At 41.4% G+C, this 20,645-nt stretch overlaps 1 protein-coding gene across 3 annotated transcripts in view; it reads right to left on the reverse strand.

Annotated features, from left to right (window-relative positions):
* The window catches only part of atf2 (activating transcription factor 2), a 146,961-nt gene that overhangs the window by 120,731 nt on the left and 5,585 nt on the right, over positions 1-20,645 (reverse strand). The window contains exon 2 of one of the 3 annotated variants that reach the window (XM_060827934.1): positions 19,374-19,440. The exons of the other annotated variants lie outside the window; for them this stretch is intronic. The gene's annotated coding sequence lies outside the window, so the exon portion shown is untranslated. The remainder of the gene's footprint in view (positions 1-19,373; positions 19,441-20,645) is intronic. 3 annotated transcript variants of the gene reach the window in all.

Genomic DNA, 20,645 nt, shown 5'->3' on the forward strand with positions numbered 1-20,645 from the left:
GAGTGTGATATATGGTTTCTGCAGGATGTGGGAATGGAGTGGTTAACATTAATTTGGACAGACTCTCTGAAACTACCTGACAGGAAGTTCTCATAACTTGAGACAGAATTGAAGACAATCCTGCAAAATAAAGGTCCAAGGTTTTGTGGTAAGCCTTGCAAGAGTTGGTGGAAACAGTGATAATTCTCCACATATCAGGGTAAGTGAGTAGGTTCATGCTAAAGTAAGAAAGCTGTAATGCTTATGGCAAAGGAATGGAGCATTCGTCAGGGCACTGGTAAAACAGCACTCAGTGTATGTGTACAATATCTGCTCTTGCAGGTCAGGGGTTCCCTGCCCCATGCTCATAGGTCTAGATTAAATTCCCTACAGTGTGGAAACTGGCCCCTTTGCCCAACATGTCCACACCGACCCTCCGAAGAGTAACCCACCCAGACCAGGTTCCCTCTGACTAATGCACCTAACACAATGGGCAATTTAGCACAACCTGCACATCTTTGTGACAGTGGGAGGAAACCTGAGCACCCGGAGGAATCCCACGCAGACATGGGGAGAATGTGCAAACTCCACACACAGATAGTTGACCGAGGCTGGAATCGAACCTGGAACCCTGGTGTTGTGAGTCAGCAGTGCTAACCATTGAGCCACTGTGCCGCCTAGGGTCTCAGCAACATTTGAGCAACAAAATAGGGTCACAACGGGAAAAGATTTAGGAAGCACTGAGTTAGACGCCTGGCAATCAGCAGTCCAGGATACAAATCTTAGATGCTGTTTTGCCTCCCGTGTGCTAGACTATGGGTCATTTCAGAAAGAACAAAATTAATGATCATTAAAGAAAAACAACTTGCAATTATACACAAAATTTTATGACCTCAGTGCTTCATGGCCAATTAAATGGTTTGAAGTAAAGTCACTGCAACATCTCTGAAAATTTATCAAAATACTTGAGGCTTCTTACTGCAATGTTGAGTTCTACATGGGCCACAATGACAAGCTTCCCCCTTCCCTTTAGTTCACCCAATAACCAGGATTTCATTTTGTGACAGCCTTGCTTCAATGGTAGGACTCAAGGCTCCTGAATCAGAAGATTATGGTTTCAAATCTCACTCAAAAGAATTCTGTACTGAAGTTCACATTTTAGTGGAGGACTGAATGCATGTTGTTATGTGAAACTTTTGAGTGAAACATAAACAAAGACCCTCCATTGTGTTGTGTAGGAGTATCACTGTGCTAAATGAGACAAACCTTGAATAGATTTAGCAACTCAAGAGTAGTTATCCAGGAGGCACCGTGGACCATCAACAGTAGCAGAAGCATACTCCAATGCAATCTGCAACCTCATGCTCCAGCATATCCCCACTATAACCATTACCATGAAGTCAAGGTATCAATCCTGGTTCAACAGTCTATGGAGTTGAGCATGCCAGGAGCAGTACTAGGCATACTACTTAAAAATGAAATGCCAACTTGGTGAAGCAACCAAACAGGACTACTTGCATACCAGCAGCATCAGTAGCAAGTGAGAGACACAACTAAGCAATCCCACAACCACCAGATCAGATCTAAAATCTGCAGTCCTGTCACATCCAGTTGTGAATGGTGGTGGTCAATGAAACAACTCACCAGAGGAAGGGCCTCCATGAATATACCTATCCTCAATGATGGCAAAGGCCAGCACAGCAGTACAAAAAGATAAGGCAGATGCATTCACAACAATCATCTGCTAGAAATGTGGAGTGGATAACACATCTTGGCTTCCTCCTGTGGGTCCCCAAAATCACAGATACAAGTCTTTAGCCAATTTGATTCACTCCATGTGATATAAAGAAATGGTTGGAGACACTGGATATTACAAAGGGTACAGGCCCTGACAACATTCTGGCAATAGTACTGAAGGTGTGTGCTCCAGAACTTGCTACACCCCTAGCCAAACTGTTCTAGTACAGCCTCAACACTGGCATCTATCTGACAATGTGGAAAATTGCTCAGCTATGTCCTGTACACAAAAAATCAAGACAAATCCAACACAGCTAAACAATGCCCCAATTACTCTTGACCATCAGTAAAATGATGGAAGGGGTCATAAACAATGCTTTCAAGCAATACCTGCTCAGTAATAACCTGCTTAGTAATGCCCAGTTTGGGTTCTGCCAGGGCCATTCAGCTCCTTACCTCATCACAGCTTTGGTTCAAATATGGACAAAAGAGCTGAATTCCAGAGGTGAGAGTCACAGCCCTTGACATCAAGGCTGCATTAAATGGAACATGGTACCAAAGAGTCCTAGCAAAACTGGAATCAAAGGCAAACTCTTCACTGGCTAGAGTCTTACCTGGCACATAGGAAGATCATTGTGGTAGTTGGAAGTCAGTCATCTCAGTTTTAGGACATCTCTGCAGAAGTTTTTCAGAGTAGTGTCCCAGGGACAACCAACTTCACCTGCTTAATGAAATGACCTTCCCTCCATCATAAGATTGTGCAATTATTGCACAATGCTCAGTATAATTAGCAAATGCTCAGAACTGAAGCATTCCACGTTCAAATGCAACAATATCTGGATAATATCCAGGCTTGGGCTGACAAGTGACAAGTAGCATCCACACCTCACAAATACTCGGCAATTACCATCTCCATTAAGGGATACAATCTAGCCATTGCCCCTTAACATTCAACGGTGGTACTGAATCCCCACTGTCAACATCCTGGGGATTACCATTGACCGGAGACTCAACTTGACTCACCATATAAATATTGTGGCTCAAGAGCAGGTCAAAGACTAGGAATACTGCAGCAAATAATTCAGTTCCTGATACACCAAAGCATTCTACCATCTACAAGTCATAGGTCAGGAGTCTGATGGAATACTCCCTGGTGCAGCATCAACAACAATTAAGAGACTTGACACCATCCAGGACAAGCAGCCCACTTGATTCGCACCATATCCACAACCATCTATTCCCTTCATCACCGACACTCAATAGCAGAGTTCCAAGTGGTGTTGGGCTTGGAAGAGAATATGCAACAGGCGGTGTTCACGTGCATTTGTTTATTGAGGTGGTACAGCTTGTGAGTTTGCCGGGTGCTGTTGAAGGAACCATAATGAATTATTGCAGTGTATCTTGCAGATAGTGTATACTGCTCCCCTTGCGCTGACAGTCAGAGTTACATCTAAAACAAGAGGGCTCCGAGTCAGAATTAAGGTCAAAAATAGATGAAGCTGCATCTCAAAGTGGAAGTTTAAAAAGAAAAGGTCAAAGTTAGAGCAGAGATTTAGAAAGAGGAGCCATGAGTCATAGCAAAGGTTTAAAGAAGAGCAGGAACTGTGGGTCAGAATCCAAGTTTAATAATAAAGAGTTGACAGTAACATTCCAGTCTAAAAAGAGCAAAAACTGAGGATCAGAGGGAAGATTTGAGAGAGAGGATGCTAGTGGTCAAAGGCAGATTTCAAAAGAGATGGAGCCGACAGAAAAAGCAGACCTTTAAAAGAATGGCACGCAGACTGGAGGCCTGTGATCAGTGGAGTGCCACAACGATCGGTGCTGGGCCCTTTACATTTTGTCATTTACATAAATGATTTGGATGCGAGCATAAGAGGTACAGTTAGTAAGTTTGCAGATGACACCAAAATTGGAGGTGTAGTGGACAGCTAAGAGGGTCACCTCAGATTACAACAGGATCTGGACCAGATGGGCCAACGGGCTGAGAAGTGGCAAATGGAGTTTAATTCAGATAAATGCAAGGTGCTGCATTTTGGAAAAGCAAATCTTAGCAGGATTTATACATTTAATAGTAAGGTCCTAGGGAGTGTTGCTGAACAAAGAGACCTTGGATTGCAGGTTCACAGCTCCTTGAAAGTGGAGTCACAGGTAGATAGGATAGTGAAGGCAGCGTTTGGTATGCTTTCATTTATTGGCCAGAGTATTGAGTACAGGAGTTGGGAGGTCACGTTGCAGCTGCACATGACATTGGTTAGGCAACTGTTGGAATATTGTATGCAATTCTAGTGTCCTTCCTATCGGAAAGATGTTGAGAAACTTGAAAGGGTTCAGAAAAAATTTACAAGGATGTTGCCAGGGTTGGAGGATCTGAGCTACAGGGAGAGGCTGAATGGACTGGGGCTGTTTTCCCTGGAGCATCGGAGGCGGAGGGGTGACCTTCTAGAGGTTTACAAAATCATGAGGGGCATAGATAGGATAAATAGACAAAGTCTTTTCCCTGGGGTCAGGGAGTCCAGAACTAGAGGGCATAGGTTTAGGGTGAGAGGGGAAAGATATAAAAGAGACCTAAGGGGCAACTTTTTCACACAGAGGGTGGTACGTGTATGGAATGAGCTGCCAGAGGATGTGGTGGAGGCTAGTACAATTGCAACATTTAAGAGGCATTTAGATGGGTATATGAATAGGAAGGGTTTAGAGGGATATGGGCCGGGTGCTGGCAGGTGGGACTAGATTGGGTTGGGATATCTGGTCGGCATGGACGGGTTGGACCGAAGGGTCTGTTTCCATGGTACATCTCTATGACTCTATAACAGTGGTTTTAAAAAGAAAAAAAGGAGCTAAGAGCTTCGGGCGGCACGGTTGCTCATGGTTAGCACTGCTGCCTCACAGTGCCAGGGACCCAGGTTCGACTCCAGCCTCAGACGACTATCTGTGTGAAGTGTGCGCATTCTTCCTGTGTCTGTGTGGGCTTCCTCTGGGTACTCCAGTTTCCTCCCACAGTCCAAAGACGTGCAGGTCAGGTGAAATGGCCATGCTAAATTGCCTACAGTGTTAGGTACATTAGTCAAAGGGAAACAGATCTGGGTGGGTTACTCTTCGGAGGGTCGGTGTGGACATGCTGGGCTGAAGGGCCTGTTTCTACACAGTAGGGAATCTAATCTAAAAGCTACAGTGAATACTGAAAGACAGAGGAAGCGGAGAGTCGGGCAGGTATTTAAAAAGGATAGCTGAGAGCCAGAGCCAAATTTTAAATAGAGATGAAGCTGCATGTTAGAGTATGGATTTAGAAAAAGAGTAGGAGCTTAGAGTCAAATCAATGATTCAAAAAGAGAAGATGAGGGCTTAGGCATATGTTTAACAAGATCAGGAACAGAGTCAAAAAAAAATTTAAAAAGATCATGAACAGAGTCAGAATCTAGTTTTTAAAAAAAAGGAGCTGGCAGTCAGAGTTGAGATTCAAAAGAGCAGAAGCTGACAAGCAGAGCCGAGGTTCAAGAACACAAGAGACTGTCATAGTGGTCGCTCAAAAGGAGTAGGAACTGAACAATCAGAGCAAAAATTTCACAAGTGACAATGCCAACAGCAGTAATTTAAAAAGAGAGGGAACAGAGAGCTGTACAGAGTGACAGTGAAAAGCCAAAGCACAACAGGATCTGATGACACAAAAGCAAAGTACTGTCACAATACAGGGTGTCACATGGGATAATATTTCTGGTAGGGGAGACAAAGGCTACTGGTATAACTGATAGTCTATTAATCCAGACACTCAGCTAATGTGCTGGGAAGCCAGGTTTGATTCTCCACATGGCATATGGTGTAATTTGAATTTCATTTAAAAAATCAAGAACCTACTGATGGTCATGAAATTATTGATTGTTGGAAATGCCACCTGGTTCCCTAATGTCATTCACGGAAAGAAATCTGTCATCCTCACTCAAGATGAGGAGCAAGTAGTTAGAGGAGATTTCAGGAAAAATATTTTCATCCAGAGGTGGTAGAAATATGAAACGCACTGAGCAGGTGGTGGAAATAGGGACTCTCACAGCATTTGAGCAGCATCTAAATGAACACATAAAATGGCTGGGCATAGTATTTTACTAACCAAGTACAGGTCATGGATTAATGTGGTTTGGCATTTGCTGTTTTGCATAGAATTGATAAAATATGGAGCTGGATAAAGCACAGCAGGTCAAACAGCATCAAAAGTGCAGGAGAGTCAACATTTTGGGCATGACTCTTCATCAGAACTGTGGAGGGGGAAGTGGGTTGAGAAATAAATAGGAGGAGAGGGTGGGGTTGTGGGAAAGGTAGATGGAATAGCGATAGATGGATGCACGTAGGAGGTGACTGTGATTGGTCAGTGGGAGGGATGGAGAGGATAGGTGGGAAGGAAAATGGACAGGTTAGGTCAAGGGGGCGGGGGAGGGAGGAAGGACTGGATCTGGGATGAGATGGGAGGTAGGGAGATTTGGAATAGACATGGAGGACTGAAGGGCCTGTTTCTATGCTGTATGACTCCGTGCCGGTTAATATGGCCCAACAAGCCACTCAGTTCTATCAATCACTACAAAAAATTAAAAATGGACCCAGGCACCAGAAAAGACAACAGCAGAAACAGCCCTGTCGACTCTGCAAAGTCCTCCTTACTAACAGCTAGGGGCTAGTGCCAAAATTGGGACAGCAGGCTCAGAAACTAGTCAAGCAACAGCCTGACAAAGTCATAGTCATGGAATTGTACCCTATAGATAATCCATCACCAGCCTTTGATATGTCCTGTCCAACCGCAGGACAGACCCAGTAGAGGTGGTGGTACAGTGAGACAGAGTTGCTTTTGGAGTCCTCAATTTTGACTTCAGATCCCTTGAACCCTCACGACATCAGGTTAAACATGCACAAGGAAACCTCCTGCTGATTACTATGTGTTGTTCTCGCTCAGGTGATGAATCAGCATCCCTCAATGTTGAATGACAATTGGAGAAAATACAGACGGATATTCTACTTTATTTTTGTTTATGTTTTAAATGTGGTATAAGGATAAGGCGTGCTTTGCTTAAAAACTAGTAGTTTAAGCATTGGAATCACATCTGGATGCAGCATCTCATACCTGCCTTTAAAGAAGACAAAAGTTAGCCTAGACCCTATCTCCTTAATATGTTTTGAGGGGGTTTGGTCTGGTCCATAATACAGTCTACAGTCAAACAAAAACAGAAAACCACTAAGATACTCTTTACATAGATATCTATTAGCAACAAAAATATATAAGAGCATTTCCTATGAATACTGCAGGTCAGGTCATGAAGTAAATTCAAGGAAAGAACTGGAAGGAAGGCCAAGCTGCAGTATAGCATCAGTCAATTAAATGTTACTGGAATCAGAATGCAATGTGAATCATGTTTGGAGTGCCAATAAAAATGCATAAATGTAACTGGGTGGGGACAGCTCCTGGCGCTAAAAAGAGCAAAGATACTTTCTGAGACAGAACCGATGAACTTCATTTTTAAATGTGGCAGCTGTTTCAATGCAACATTTAGCTTGTTTGCACAATTATTGTGCTACCATAAAATTTATATAATGGTTAGCATTGTCATTCCTTTTCATTGGCTGGCCACTGGCTGGGAGAAAAGGGACAGAGGCAAGACTTATGAACAACAATTTCTGACAAATCAAAAGTTTTCTATTAATGAAGGAAAACGTTTTTAGTGAGTTATGCAATTCACTTCCAGCAATTAGCATTCAATTTGTAAGCTTTCTGCATCCTGGGTGGTTTTAGCTCAAGAGTGTTTAGAGAATGACACTAGTGAATTACCTTAGTGTAGTGCACTACCAAAGAAGACACATGTTGAGAATTAATGTAGGCAGGGCATAACTCCATCATAAGATCAGAAACAGGAATGCTTGCTGATGATTGTATTATGATCAGCATTATTTCTGACTCTTCAGATACTGAAGCAGTCAGTCAGTATTCAAACACAACAAGACATGGACAATATTCAATGTTGGGCTGACAGATTGCCTGGCATATGTGTGCAATGACCATCTCTAATAAAAGAAAATCTAATCAACATCTTTTGACATTACTGAATCCACTACTACCATCATCCTGGGGATTACCATTAACCAGAAACTCAGCTGGACTCACCATACATATATAGTGGCAACAAGAACAGGTCAGAAGCGAGGAATACTGCAGTGAGTAACTCACTTCCTGACACTCCAAAGCCTGTCTACCATCTACAAGACAAGTCAGAAGCCTAACAGAATATTCCCATCATGCCCGAATGAGTGCAGCTCCAACAACACTCAAGAAACTTGACACCATCCAGGACAAAGTAGCCCACTTGATTAGCACCTATTCCCCCCCCCCCACCACCACCATTTATTAGTAGCAGTATACTATTATAGTCTACAACAATATGCACTGCAGAAATTCACCAAGGATCCTTAGACTACTCATTCCAAAGCCATGACCACTTCCAACTAGGAGGACATGGGCATCTGACACACTACCACTTCCCTTCCTGATGTGGAAATATATCATGCTCCTTCCCCATCACTGGGTTAATTTCCTGGAATTCCCTCCCTAATGGCATTGTTGGTCTGTAGTTCAAGAGTTCAAGATGCAGTTCAAGAGACAACTCATCACCACTTCTTAAGGGCATTTAGAGATGGTCAATAAATGCTGGCTAGTCAGATATACCCATATGCCATGAGTGAATAAGAAAAAAATGACAACCAGAAGCATCTAATTGATTTTAGAATTATCCACTTTAAAAAAATTTCTTTCTCTGTATTAGAGCTCATTAATATCTTCTCAACTAGGAAGGGGTACTTCCCATGGGAAGCTAGAGAAGTGATTGCTGGGCCTCTTTGGAGATATTTGTATCATCGATAGTCACAGGTGAGGTGCCAGAAGACTGGAGGTTGGCTAACGTGGTGCCACTGTTTAAGAAAGGTGGTAAGGACAAGCCAGGGAACTATAGACCGGTGAGCCTGACCTTGGTGGTGGGCAAGTTGTTGGAGGGTATCCTGAGGGACAAGATGTACATGTATTTGGAAAGGCATGAACTGATTCGGGATAGTCAACGTGGCTTTGTGCGTGGGAAATCATGTCTCACAAACTTGATTGAGATTTTTGAAGAAGTAACAAAGAGAATTGATGAGGGCAGAACGGTAGATGTGATCTATATGGATTTCAGTAAGGCGTTCGACAAGGTTCCCCATGGGAGACTGATTAGCAAGGTTAGATCTTAAGGAATAAAGGGAAAACTAGCCATTTGGATACAGAATTGGCTCAAAGGTAGAAGACAGAGGGTGGTGGAGGAGGGTTGTTTTTCAGACTGGAGGCCTGTGACCAGTGTACTGCCACAAGGATCGGTGCTGGGTCCTTTACTTTTTGTCATTTACATAAATGATTTGGATGCGAGCACAAGAGGTACAGTTAGTAAGTTTGCAGATGACACCAAAATTGGAGGTGTAGTGGACAGTGAAGAGGGTTATCTCAGTTTACAACAGGATCTTGATCAGATGGGCCAATGGGCTGAGAAGTGGCAGATGGAGTTTAATTCAGATAAATGAGAGGTGCTGCATTGTGGGAAAGCAAATCTTAACAGGATTTATACACTTAATGGTAAGGTCCTAAGGAGTGTTGCTGAACAAAGAGACCTTGGAGTGCAGGTTCATAGCTCCTTGAAAGTGGAGTCGCAGGTAGATAGGATAGGATAGTGAAGGCGGTGTTTGGTATGCTTTCATTTATTGATCAGAGTATTGAGTACAAGAGTTGGAAGGTCATGTTGTGGCTGTACAGGATATTGGTTAGGCCACTGTTGGGATATTGCTTGCAATTCTGGTCTCCTTCCTAACGGAAAGAAGTTGTCAATCTTGAAAGGGTTCAGAAAAAATTTACAAGGGTTGGAAGATTTGAGCTATGGGGACAGAGAGAGACTGAACAGGCTGGGGCTGTTTTCCCTGGACTTTCGGAGGCTGGGGGTGACCTTATAGAGGTTTACAAAATTATGAGGGGCATGGATAGGGTAAATAAGTAAAGACTTTTCCCTGGGGTCTGGGAGTCCAGAACTAGAGGGCATAAGTTTAGGGTAAGAGGGGGAAGATATAAAAGAGACCTAAGGGGCAACTTTTTCACACAGAGGGTGGTGTGTGTATGGAATGAGCTGCCAGAGGATGTGGTGAAGGCTGGTAAAATTGCAATATTTAAGAGGCATTTGGATGGGTATATGAATAGGAAGGGTTTGGAGGGATATGGGCTGGGTGCTGGCAGGTGGGACTAAATTGGGTTGAGATATCTGGTCGGCATGGACGGGTTGGACCTAAGGGTCTGTTTCCATGCTGTACATCTCTATGACTAAACATCTGCATGTCTTAATTTCAAATAATTTTGAAAAGATTTATCAACATAAAATCTACATAAAAGCTATTTAAAGAATTTTTTTACAATGTTATGATTTACTACATTTTCAATGCTCTGCAGCAGATAAAATTATATGACTGAAAACAGTGCTTTGTTTTTCTTGTGTGAATTTCAACTTTGTCTCTCTGGCACTACAGTTTCCAAGAGTAGTCCTATACCTTACCCAAGAGTGAGCTGAAACAGTGAGAAATGGCAGTCTGGAGAGATAATGGGTAAACCTGGGCATGTCCTTCCTAAGTATCTATCTATTTCTGCACTGGGAGGAGAAGTCACTGAACAGCAATCAAAGAAAGCAAGACAGACTTGGAACTTATGTTGCATTTTATCATACTACTTTGAAGCATTTCAAAGCACTTCACAGTAAATTTATCTTATTTTAATACAGATTCCTGATTTATTTTAGCCCTACCACACCCAAAGATACAGCATGTTGAGTATTAAATACTTTGTGCAGAATCTAGTACTGAGGCATACAAACCAGAAAATTAGTTCATCTGACCTTGGGAATTAGGTCTATTGGATCCACTTGACTGACACCTGTTTTTCAGTCAGAAGATCATTTTGACTCATGATGAAAAGTTGAAACTTGAAGTTTAGAAGAATGAGAGATTCATCGATTGAAACATTAAAGATTCTCAAATGACTTGACAGAGCAAAAGCTGAAATGATTGTCCATATTATTGTCTCTCCAACAATTTGGAAAAAAGTTTAAAAATAAGGAGATTCCCATTTAATTAGAAGAATCTCTCTTTCTCTCAGAGCATCACATGTTATTGGAACTCTTTCGCCAGAGTGCGGTGGAGGAGGGATCATTGCATACTTTTAAGGCACAGGTGGAGAGTCTCGTGACTAATAAGGGAATTGTTAGCATACGTAGACAGGAATGTAAAATCAAGGCCACAACAGAGCAGCCATGATCTTATGGAATGGCAGAGCAAACAAGAGGGCTGAAAAAGGTCTATATCTGCTCCTAATTTGTACATTCATACACCCACAACATCTATAAATCGCCAAATGAGATTAGCTAACTTTATGTTTTATATGACATAGCACCAAACTCAGAACAAATTACCCTCTGATCAGTAGATACAAACTATGACAAAGTTTGTAAATTTCAATAGATTATACAGTGCAAATGCTTTGTGATATGATTTTCTCCCATCTAGCAGATATAAAAATACAACCTTCTGTAAACAGGTCTATGATCAATTTTAGGCAGTTATTTCTACTGCCTGAAGCAAAATGATCATGCCAGGTGGTCTTATAGCTGCAACTACTTTGAGGAAAAGAGATAACATAAAAAGGAATTGGCCCACTGTTTGAAGATCATTATAAAGGTCTGTTTCAACTGCCTTCTCCCAGTGACCGACGAATTCTTTCTTGAGAGGTAGTACAATTTCCACCACAAAAACATATTTGTTGTATGACAAGTTCAAGAAAATTAATATTACGACCTTACAAAAGCCTGAGACTCTGTCAACCATGAAGGCTTATAGAATATCCCCCTCAATTTTGCATGCCCGCAGAAAATTGTCACCATCCTAAACCAATTTCATGATGACATTCAAGTTGTGTTTGACACCAACTGAAATATCACAAATCTTAATTTAAATGAAAACAGAAGATAAAGCTATGTCATTGAACCAACTCTCTTCTCCACCTTTCTTGTTCGAGACTGCAGAAACTTCCAGCAAATTATCCACAGGAGTAGGTAACAAATGGAAGGTTCCTGGAAAACTAAGGTGCTCTTCCCACTAATTCCCACAGTAAACAAATTCACCAATTAATTAACAAGTTCAGAAGATGCAATTCATTTCTGTCTCTTGGGAACCTCCTCTTGATGAAGACAGACAGACGTGACGACATTCATTATCGTCTCCATTGTGTAAGGCTCAGCCTTCAGCCAGCCTTTGAAGAGAATAGATATGCACCAGGATCTTAAACCTGAGATTAGGATGATGATTCACTGGGCAGCAGTAATTCACTATACACTGGAGACTTGGACAAACAACAGCAGGAACCAGAAAACAGTGGAGAAGTATCAATTGTAAAACTAATAATACCACTCCAAATCTGGGGACAAAAAAAGTGGTTCAGCAGCAGCTTCTTCTCCCAAGCCAACTTACCCATCATCGAGGTGGCTATCACTGAAAATGAGTTCCATTTGGAAAACCAGCTTCGTGTAACTTTAGTCTGACACTAGATTTCTTAAGCAATGGTTCTACTGGAACTCAGTCATGGCAGGAGAGTCACCCTCAACTTTGCCTGCCCTCAAAATTGTCACCATCCTAAACCAATTTCATGATGACATTCAAGCTGTGATTGACACCAACTGAAATACCACAAATCCTAATTTAATGAAAAATAAAGACAAAGCTGTGTCATTGAACCAACTCTCTTCTCCATCTTTCTCGTTCTATACTGCAAAAACCTCCAGCAAATTACCCACAGGTGGAGGTAACAAATTTAGAAAAGCAATAGAATGCCCTCAAAACATCCCTGAAGTGATTAAACACAGCCAATGTCATCCACAGAAAGAACCTGAATTATAACACACCAAAATGGAAACAGCTTATTCACTAAACACAAAGATTTTTTGGGAATGTTCAGAGGTAAAAATAAAGGTAGAGGGAACATATCAACAGCTGAAAATGTGTTGCTGGTTAAAGCGCAGCAGGTCAGGCAGCATCCAAGGAGCAGGAAATTCGACGTTTCGGGCATAAGCCCTTCATCAGGAACATATAAACATCCAAACAACTCATCTCACCCTTCCAACACCACCTATCCTACATGCACAGAATCTAAAGGGCATGCACTGTTTTTAGCCATTTCAGAACCCATCAAACCAGGGTGTTTGATCCAAGTCATCTTTAATCCAAGGGTCTGCTAAGAAAGGACTGTTTCATGCCCCCTAAAGCCAATTAGTTAGTCCAGGTAATCAGTACTTTTTTTTTGGCTTTGACAGGCACTGCGGAGCACAGATAGCTCAGTCAGTACAGCATCAGACTTTTAATCTTAGAGTCCAAGGTTCAAGTACTTGCTCTGGCATGGCTTTTAGGGACCCTCTTGTAGTGCAGTGGTAGTGCCCCTATCCCTAAGCCAGTAGGCCCAGCTTCAAATCCCATCTGCTCCAGAGATGTGCAATTAGATCTTTGAACAGGTTGATTAGAAAAATGGGTTAAATTTTAAAAAGGCAGCTACATAGGACATTTACGTCAGATGCCTATGCATCGACTACAGCTCTGCCTTCAACACCATAATACCCTCCAGCTAAGCTCAAAATTCCAAGACCGAGGTCTCAGCACCATCCTCTGCAAATGGATCCTCAATTTTCTGACCCACAGACTGCAATCAGTGAAGATAGACTACAGCACTGCTTCCACGATAACGCTCAATACTGGAACCCCCCTAAGGATGCGTTCTCAGCCCCTACTGTACTCCCAGTATACCCAAGACTGTGTGACCAAATTCCGAATTAAAGGCCATCTACAACTTCACTAGGATGGATATCAAACAATGCTGAGTCAGAATACAGAAAGGAGATAGTGGGCTTCATGTCATGGTGAATGATAGCACTCTCAAGTTGGCAAAACAAAAAAAACACTGATCATTGACTTCAAGACGACATACGGAGCTGAAAATGTGTTGCTGGGAAATCGCAGCAGGTCAGACAGCATCCAAGGAGCAGGAGAATCGACGTTTCGGGCATGAGCCCTTCTTCAGGTGAAGGGGTAAATATAGGGGAATGGGTCTGGGTGGGTTGCGCTTCGACGGGTCGGTGTGGACTTGTTGGGTCGAAGGGCCGTTTCCACACTAAGTAATCTAATCTAATCTAAAAAACAAAAAAATCGTGTCATTAACATAATGCTTAATCACCAACCATCTGATCTCACAATTTCCATCAACCCTTAACATTAAAAACAAAAGATCGGTAATGGGACCGCAGCTTAATAATAGAATATTACACTTCATACCTGAGCTTTGGGACAATAGTTAAGCAAAAAAAGCAAGCCTTACAATCAATATTGCATCCAAACTACAAAGCTGCATAGAAACCCAGAAGTTATTGTGCAAGCATAGCACAAGATGGACTTAAGTTACCTTGCTTATGCAGTTGCACAAAAACAGTAAAGGTCTTGCACACAAAGCGAATAGACTGCGCACAAACAAAATTAAACAGCCTTTCCTGTCATAGTGCCTTTCTGGACATAGGATGTCCCAAAGTACTTTAGGCAACAGAGTCATTTTGAAGTCTAGTCACTGCCACAATTAGAAATCACAGTAGCCAATTTGTACAAAGTTTCACAAAAGTGATGTGATAATGACTTGGTAATCTGTTTATTAGGTCTGAAAGAGAGGGCAGGAACTTGATTAAACATTTCAATCAAAAAAGTGCAATGTACAATAGCATAAAATACCAGAGATCTGAACTAGAGTGTCTAGATTTCTGTGCTCAAGTCTCTGGAATAAGACTTGAATCAATGACTTCCTGAATCAGAAGCGTGAGTGCTACTATGTAAGTCTTAGCTGACACAAAGGTGGGCTTCATCAAAAATTCACCATTACATGGTTACTTGATGAAAAGAGATTGATGTACTTCACTTGTGAAATGCATGCAAGTTCATTATACTGATTGGGTTGCTATACTAACCATACAATGATATTTATACTTTATACAAATGCTTATATTTCCTTAATGTCTTTAATAGTGAGGAGATCTTGCCAAGATAACAGACTGGTCAAATTTGATAACAAAGTCACTATGTGAAAATGAAAGAATTGACACTTATTTCAATGTAAGATAAATTAGTTACATTTCCTTGGTTCATCCAGTGAACGACAACAGTGGTATGTGTATTTTGAAGGAATGTCCAATCAAAGTTGTTGAGTTGGAGTCAGAAGTGCAAGTAATGCATGACAGAGACAGGGAAGAGTTACATGAACATTTTGATCTTGGCTGAAGTCACAAGCTTGGATTTGGAAGTGTTACAGATCTGAATAATGGTCAGGATAGCATGCTGTGACTTAAAGTCAGACAGGTAAGGCAACTCCAGGTGCAGTACTGGAATAGCATCTTTGACTTTAAGCAACAAGATCTATTTTACTGCTCAGATGGACAAGGGCAAGATCTGCATGGTAGATAAGTAAAAATTGCAACATGTAGGGAGCAAATCCAATGCCACCTTACTCTCAAATGCTCTACCATATACTTTAGGCTCTCTGTTCCTTGTGATCAACACTGCTTATTTTCCACTTTAATCACTGTTATACTCGACAACCTTCACATTTCTTTAATGGTTTTCGAATTTAACCTTTTTGAATCTTGTTCATTCCTTCAAGCCTTCGTTAGTTTAAAACCCTATACACTGCCCTAGTCATTTGAATTGCCAGGACACTAGTGCCAGGGGCAGCACAGTGGCTTAGTGGTTAACAGTGCTGCCTCATAGCACTAGGGACCAGGGTTTAATTCCAGCCTTGGGTGACTATTTGTGTGATGTTTGGATATTTTCCCCATATTTACATGGGTTTCCTCCAAGTGCTCTGGTTTCTTCCCACAGTCCAAAGATGTGCAGGTTAGATGGATTGGCCATTAAATTGTCCATAGTGTTCAAAGATGTGTAAGTTAGGTGGATAAACCATGGAAAACACAAGGTAACAGGAATATGGATGGGGTGGGCATTCCTGATATATGATATGATATGATATATCATATAGATATAGAATCCCTACAGTGTGGAAACCGGCTCTTTGGCCAAACAAGACCACACCAGCCCTCCAAAGAGAAACCCACACAGACCCATTTCCCTATTGCTCTACATTTACCCCAGACTAATACACCTAACCTACACATCCTTGAACACTATGAGCAATTTTAGCATGGCCAATTCACCTAACCTGCACATCTTTGGATTGTAGGGGGAAACCGAAGCACCTGGAGGAAACAGACACACACACACACACACAGAATGTCTGTGTGGAGTTTGCACAGTCGCTCAAGATGGGAATCGAACCCGGTCCCTGCTGCTGTGAAGAAACAGGTGTTAACCATTGAGCCACCATGATGGGCTTATGCTCAATTCTCCTGCTCTGCGAATGCTGCCTGACCTGCTGTGCTTTTCCAGCACCACACTTACGACTAAGGTTGTGCTGAGTCTGGGATGCTCTAAGGAAGGATGGTGTGGACTTGATGGAGTGAGGCCTGCTTCTACTCTGTAAGGATTTTATGATTCTATAAAAGTTGCCACGTTTCAGAGGAATGGCTTCTTCTTTCCCCAGTACTGGTGCAAGTGCTCCAGGATTCAAAAGACCTGCCTATCACACCAATCGCTTAGCCACACATTTAATCCCCACAATTGTCTTGTCCCGATGTCATTTTGTGCATGGATCAAGTAATAATTAAACGTGATTATCTGCAAAGTTCTAGATGGAGATTGTGGTTCTAGCTCCTCAAATTCTTGCTATGTCATTAGGACCTAACAGGGTGCATAGAACAAGCATAACACAGTAATCAGCTGGGATTTAACCCTTCATTTAAACTGAGCAAAGTTTAAAAGCAAGATAGATATTTTTATACCAGTATGCCAAGAACCATCTAGGGAACAGACGTTTTGATACCTAGTATTGTGCAATGAGAAAAGGGTTCATTTAATAACATTGTAATAAAGAAGCCTCTAGGGATTTGTGATCATACTGTGACAAATTTATAGTTTCAGAGTGAGTTAAGTGACAAAAGACAGATTTAAATCTAAACAAAGCAAATCATGTGTTTTAAGGATGAGTTGGTTAGGTAGATTGGAAAACTACATTAAACAATACAATAGTAAAATTAAACAGTATTTTGAAACAAGGACACATTTCCTCAAGGGATTAAAAACCCCTCAAGACAAGTGGTTCAACTCAAACTAAAGGATGTTAAGGCAAGTACCTGATTACTGGGGAAGTTAATAATATTGCCACATACAATAAGCCTTAGGAGTTGGAGGATTTTAGAATTCAGCAAAGGATGACCAAGAAATTGATTTTAAAAAAAGAGCGTAAACTAATGTAATATAAAAAACACATTGTAAATGCAACACTTAGATATTAATTGTACAGTCCTGGTCACCACATTATTACAAAAAGGAACAGTAGCGTGAATGCAAAACAAATTTACAATGATATTAGATCAGTCTATGTAGTTGTACCTATCAGGAAAGGATGAACAGACTGGATTTCTTTTCTGAAAGAAAGATCAAAGACTAACCTAACAAAGATCTTTAAAATTATAAAAAGCATTGATAAATTGAGCACAGGGAGAGCTTCACTTACAGCAAGTTGCAAATGTAGAACCCATGAAATAAGATAAGCGCCAAGAAATCAAATTTGCAATTTAGAAGAAGCTTCACTCAAAACATGAGAGCATGCCACTCATTACCACAGGCGGTAGTCAAGGTTTGAGTCGTGGTAGAGATACATTTCCAGGGTAAACTAGATAAGCAACAAAAAACAGAAATCGCCGGAAAAGCTCAGCAGGTCTGGCTGCATCTGAGAAAAGACATTTCAGGTACAGTGACTCTTCCTCAGACCGGATAGTTGCTAGGAAAGTGTTGGTTTTTATGACAGGTGGGGCAGAGCCCAAAGAGAGAGAAGAGAAGAACAGTTGGACAGACAAAGGAGTGGATAATTATCTGGCTAGGAGGATGAAGAGCCTCAGCTGAGGATTCCCCAGATTGCTCAACCGGGTCCGAACCAACTCCTGCAGTTGACACTCACTCCCTCTCTTCTCTGCCACAAGAGCAATAGGGTTCCCCTTGTCCTTACCTACCATTCATCTCGGATCCACATCCAGAAGATCATTAGCCACCTTTTCTGCCACCCCCAGGCAAATCTACTCCCAGATACGTATTTCCTCTCCTCTCCTGTCTGCCTTCCGCAGGGACATTCTCTCTGGGACACCCTGGTCCACTCTTCCTTCACTCTCCACACCCCACCACAGCACCATGGCACTTTCCCTTTGTTGAAGGTGTAATACATGCCTGTTTACTTCTTCTCTCGTCAGTATCCCAGGGCCGAAGCATAGCTTCAAGGTGAAGCAGCACTTCAGACAATCTAGTCTACTACATTGTGGTCTCCTCTACACTGGAGAAACAAAGCATAGACTGGGTGAGCGCTTCGCAGAACATCTACATTCTGTCTTGAAAAACAGCCCTGACCTTCCAGTTGCTTGCCACTTCAACACATCACTCTGTTCTCTGTTCAATATCTCTGACACAGGCTTGTTTCAGTGCTCCAGAGAAGCTCAACGTAAACTGGAATACCACCTCATTTTCCACTTGGGAACCTTGCAGTCTTCTAGACTCAATATTGAGTTCAATAACTTTAGGACTTGAGCACTCCTATGTCCTAGCACCAAGCCCCATATACCATGCCTTGTTATCTCAGAGTTTGCCATGACACACAACCCAGTCTCCATTAACAGCTATTCACGCTCCTAGTTATCCACTCCTTTGTCTGTCCAACTGTTCTTCTCTCTCTTTGGGTTCTATCCCCACCTATTGTTTACTCCTTACCTCTCTCCCTACCCTATTTTCTGCATTAAAAAAAACCAATATTTTCCTAGGTAGCATCAGTTCTGAGGAAGGATCAGCTGACCCAAAACATTAACTGTGATTTCTGATCACAGATGCAGCCAGACCCTAGGGAGTTTTTCCACCAATTTCTGTTTTTGCTTTTGATTCTGATTTACAGTATCCACAGTTCTTTTGGTTTTTAAACTAGATAAGCATGTGGGAAATGTTAGTACATGCAGTATTGACAGCATTCGAAGAAGATTGTGAAAACGTTGAAGTGTAGCAAAAACATCAGCTTTGACTGGATGGGGTGAACATCATGTTTCTGTGCTATATGTTTATGTAAATCTATGTTAAAAAAAAACTCCAACTGATATACCAAAAGAAAGAGATGAGCAAAACCAAGTTTGGACCACCCACTTGAGGCAGAGGCAAGAAAAAGTAAAATGAAGAATAAGGAAATGGCAGAGACATTAAACAAATACTTTGTACCTATCTTCATGATAGAAGACATAAAAATATTCCAGAAATGGTTGCATTCTAAGGGCCTAGTCAGAATGAGAAATTCAAAGAAATAAGAAACAGTAAAGAAATAATAATGGAGAAATTATTGGGACTCAGTGTTTACAAACCCCCTGGATTAATTGCCTGCATCCTAGATTTTAATTACAGATGGTGATTACCTGGCATTTTACTATATCCGAGAGTGATCCCTGTGTAGTGGGAATAACAAACACAGCCCTGGTTATTCTAGAATGAAGGGACAGAAAGAAATAACAAGGAAGCTGGTTAGAAATCAAATCATTGGTAAAATGCGAGAATCTCTTATTAAGAACATCGTAACAGGGCATTTAGAAAATCATAATATAGTTTTGACTAGGAAAAAATGAGGACTGCAGATGCTGGAGATCAGAGTTGACAGTGTATTGCTGGAAAAGCACAGCAGGTCAGGCAGCATCTGAGGAGTGGGAGAATCGATGTTTTGGGCGTAAGCCCTTCATCATTCTCCCGTTCCTTGGATGCTGCCTGACCTGCTGTGCTTTTCCAGCAACACACACTCGACTACAGTTACGACTAGGCAAAGTCAACACAAATACATGAAATAGAATATGAGCTTGACACTTCTATTTCTTTCTTGAGATTGCAATTAGCAATATACTGGGGGGACCGGTAGATAAATTTGTCAAAAGGTGCTTGACCAGGTCCCACACAGGAAGTCATTACACAACATTGGGATATGGGCATTGAAGGTAATACAGTAGGACAGATCGACGGTTAATATGTGGATAGAAATGAAGATGGCACTTAAAGTGCATCATTTTGCCATATTGTGGGAACTTAATGTAACTGCGATTACATACTTATGTGAGGATTTTCTAACTGAAGTTTTGTAACTACAGAACGAAGACGGCAAATTTGTCATTAATAACTTCCATCTCATTTCGGACTAATCTACATCCAAGAAATTGTTCTGAAAACGTAGCTCACATTTTAACAATTGTGATACAAGTATACTCTAAAATAATCAAAAGGGCTACTTGCCCTAACTTTCAAAAAATTTCAACTGTTGAAAATAAACAATTAAAATTAGTCTAACAGGTATTTGAATATTAACAGAAATTGCTTCAACAACTTTAACTTCTTCAGTCTCTGGACCAGAAATGTTAACTCAATTTCTCTTTCCACAGATGGTGCTAGGCCTGCTGAGGTGTTCCAGCAATTTTTGTTTTTGTTACAGATTTCCAGAATCCACAGTTCTTTGGTGTTTGCACTTGAATATGTATTTATCCTCACAAAATCAGTGATATTTCATAAAAGTTAAAATACATTCCATTTGAAAAAAAATGACCCAGATCAATTTCTACCTTCATGTAAATACAACTACACACATCAACTAATAAAATGGACAAAGTAAAAGGTTGTTACTGTTGTCTCCAATACCAAAGTACAAATTT

The sequence above is a fragment of the Hemiscyllium ocellatum genome, chromosome 7, assembly GCF_020745735.1.
Source record: "Hemiscyllium ocellatum isolate sHemOce1 chromosome 7, sHemOce1.pat.X.cur, whole genome shotgun sequence".
Lineage (NCBI taxonomy): Eukaryota > Metazoa > Chordata > Chondrichthyes > Orectolobiformes > Hemiscylliidae > Hemiscyllium > Hemiscyllium ocellatum.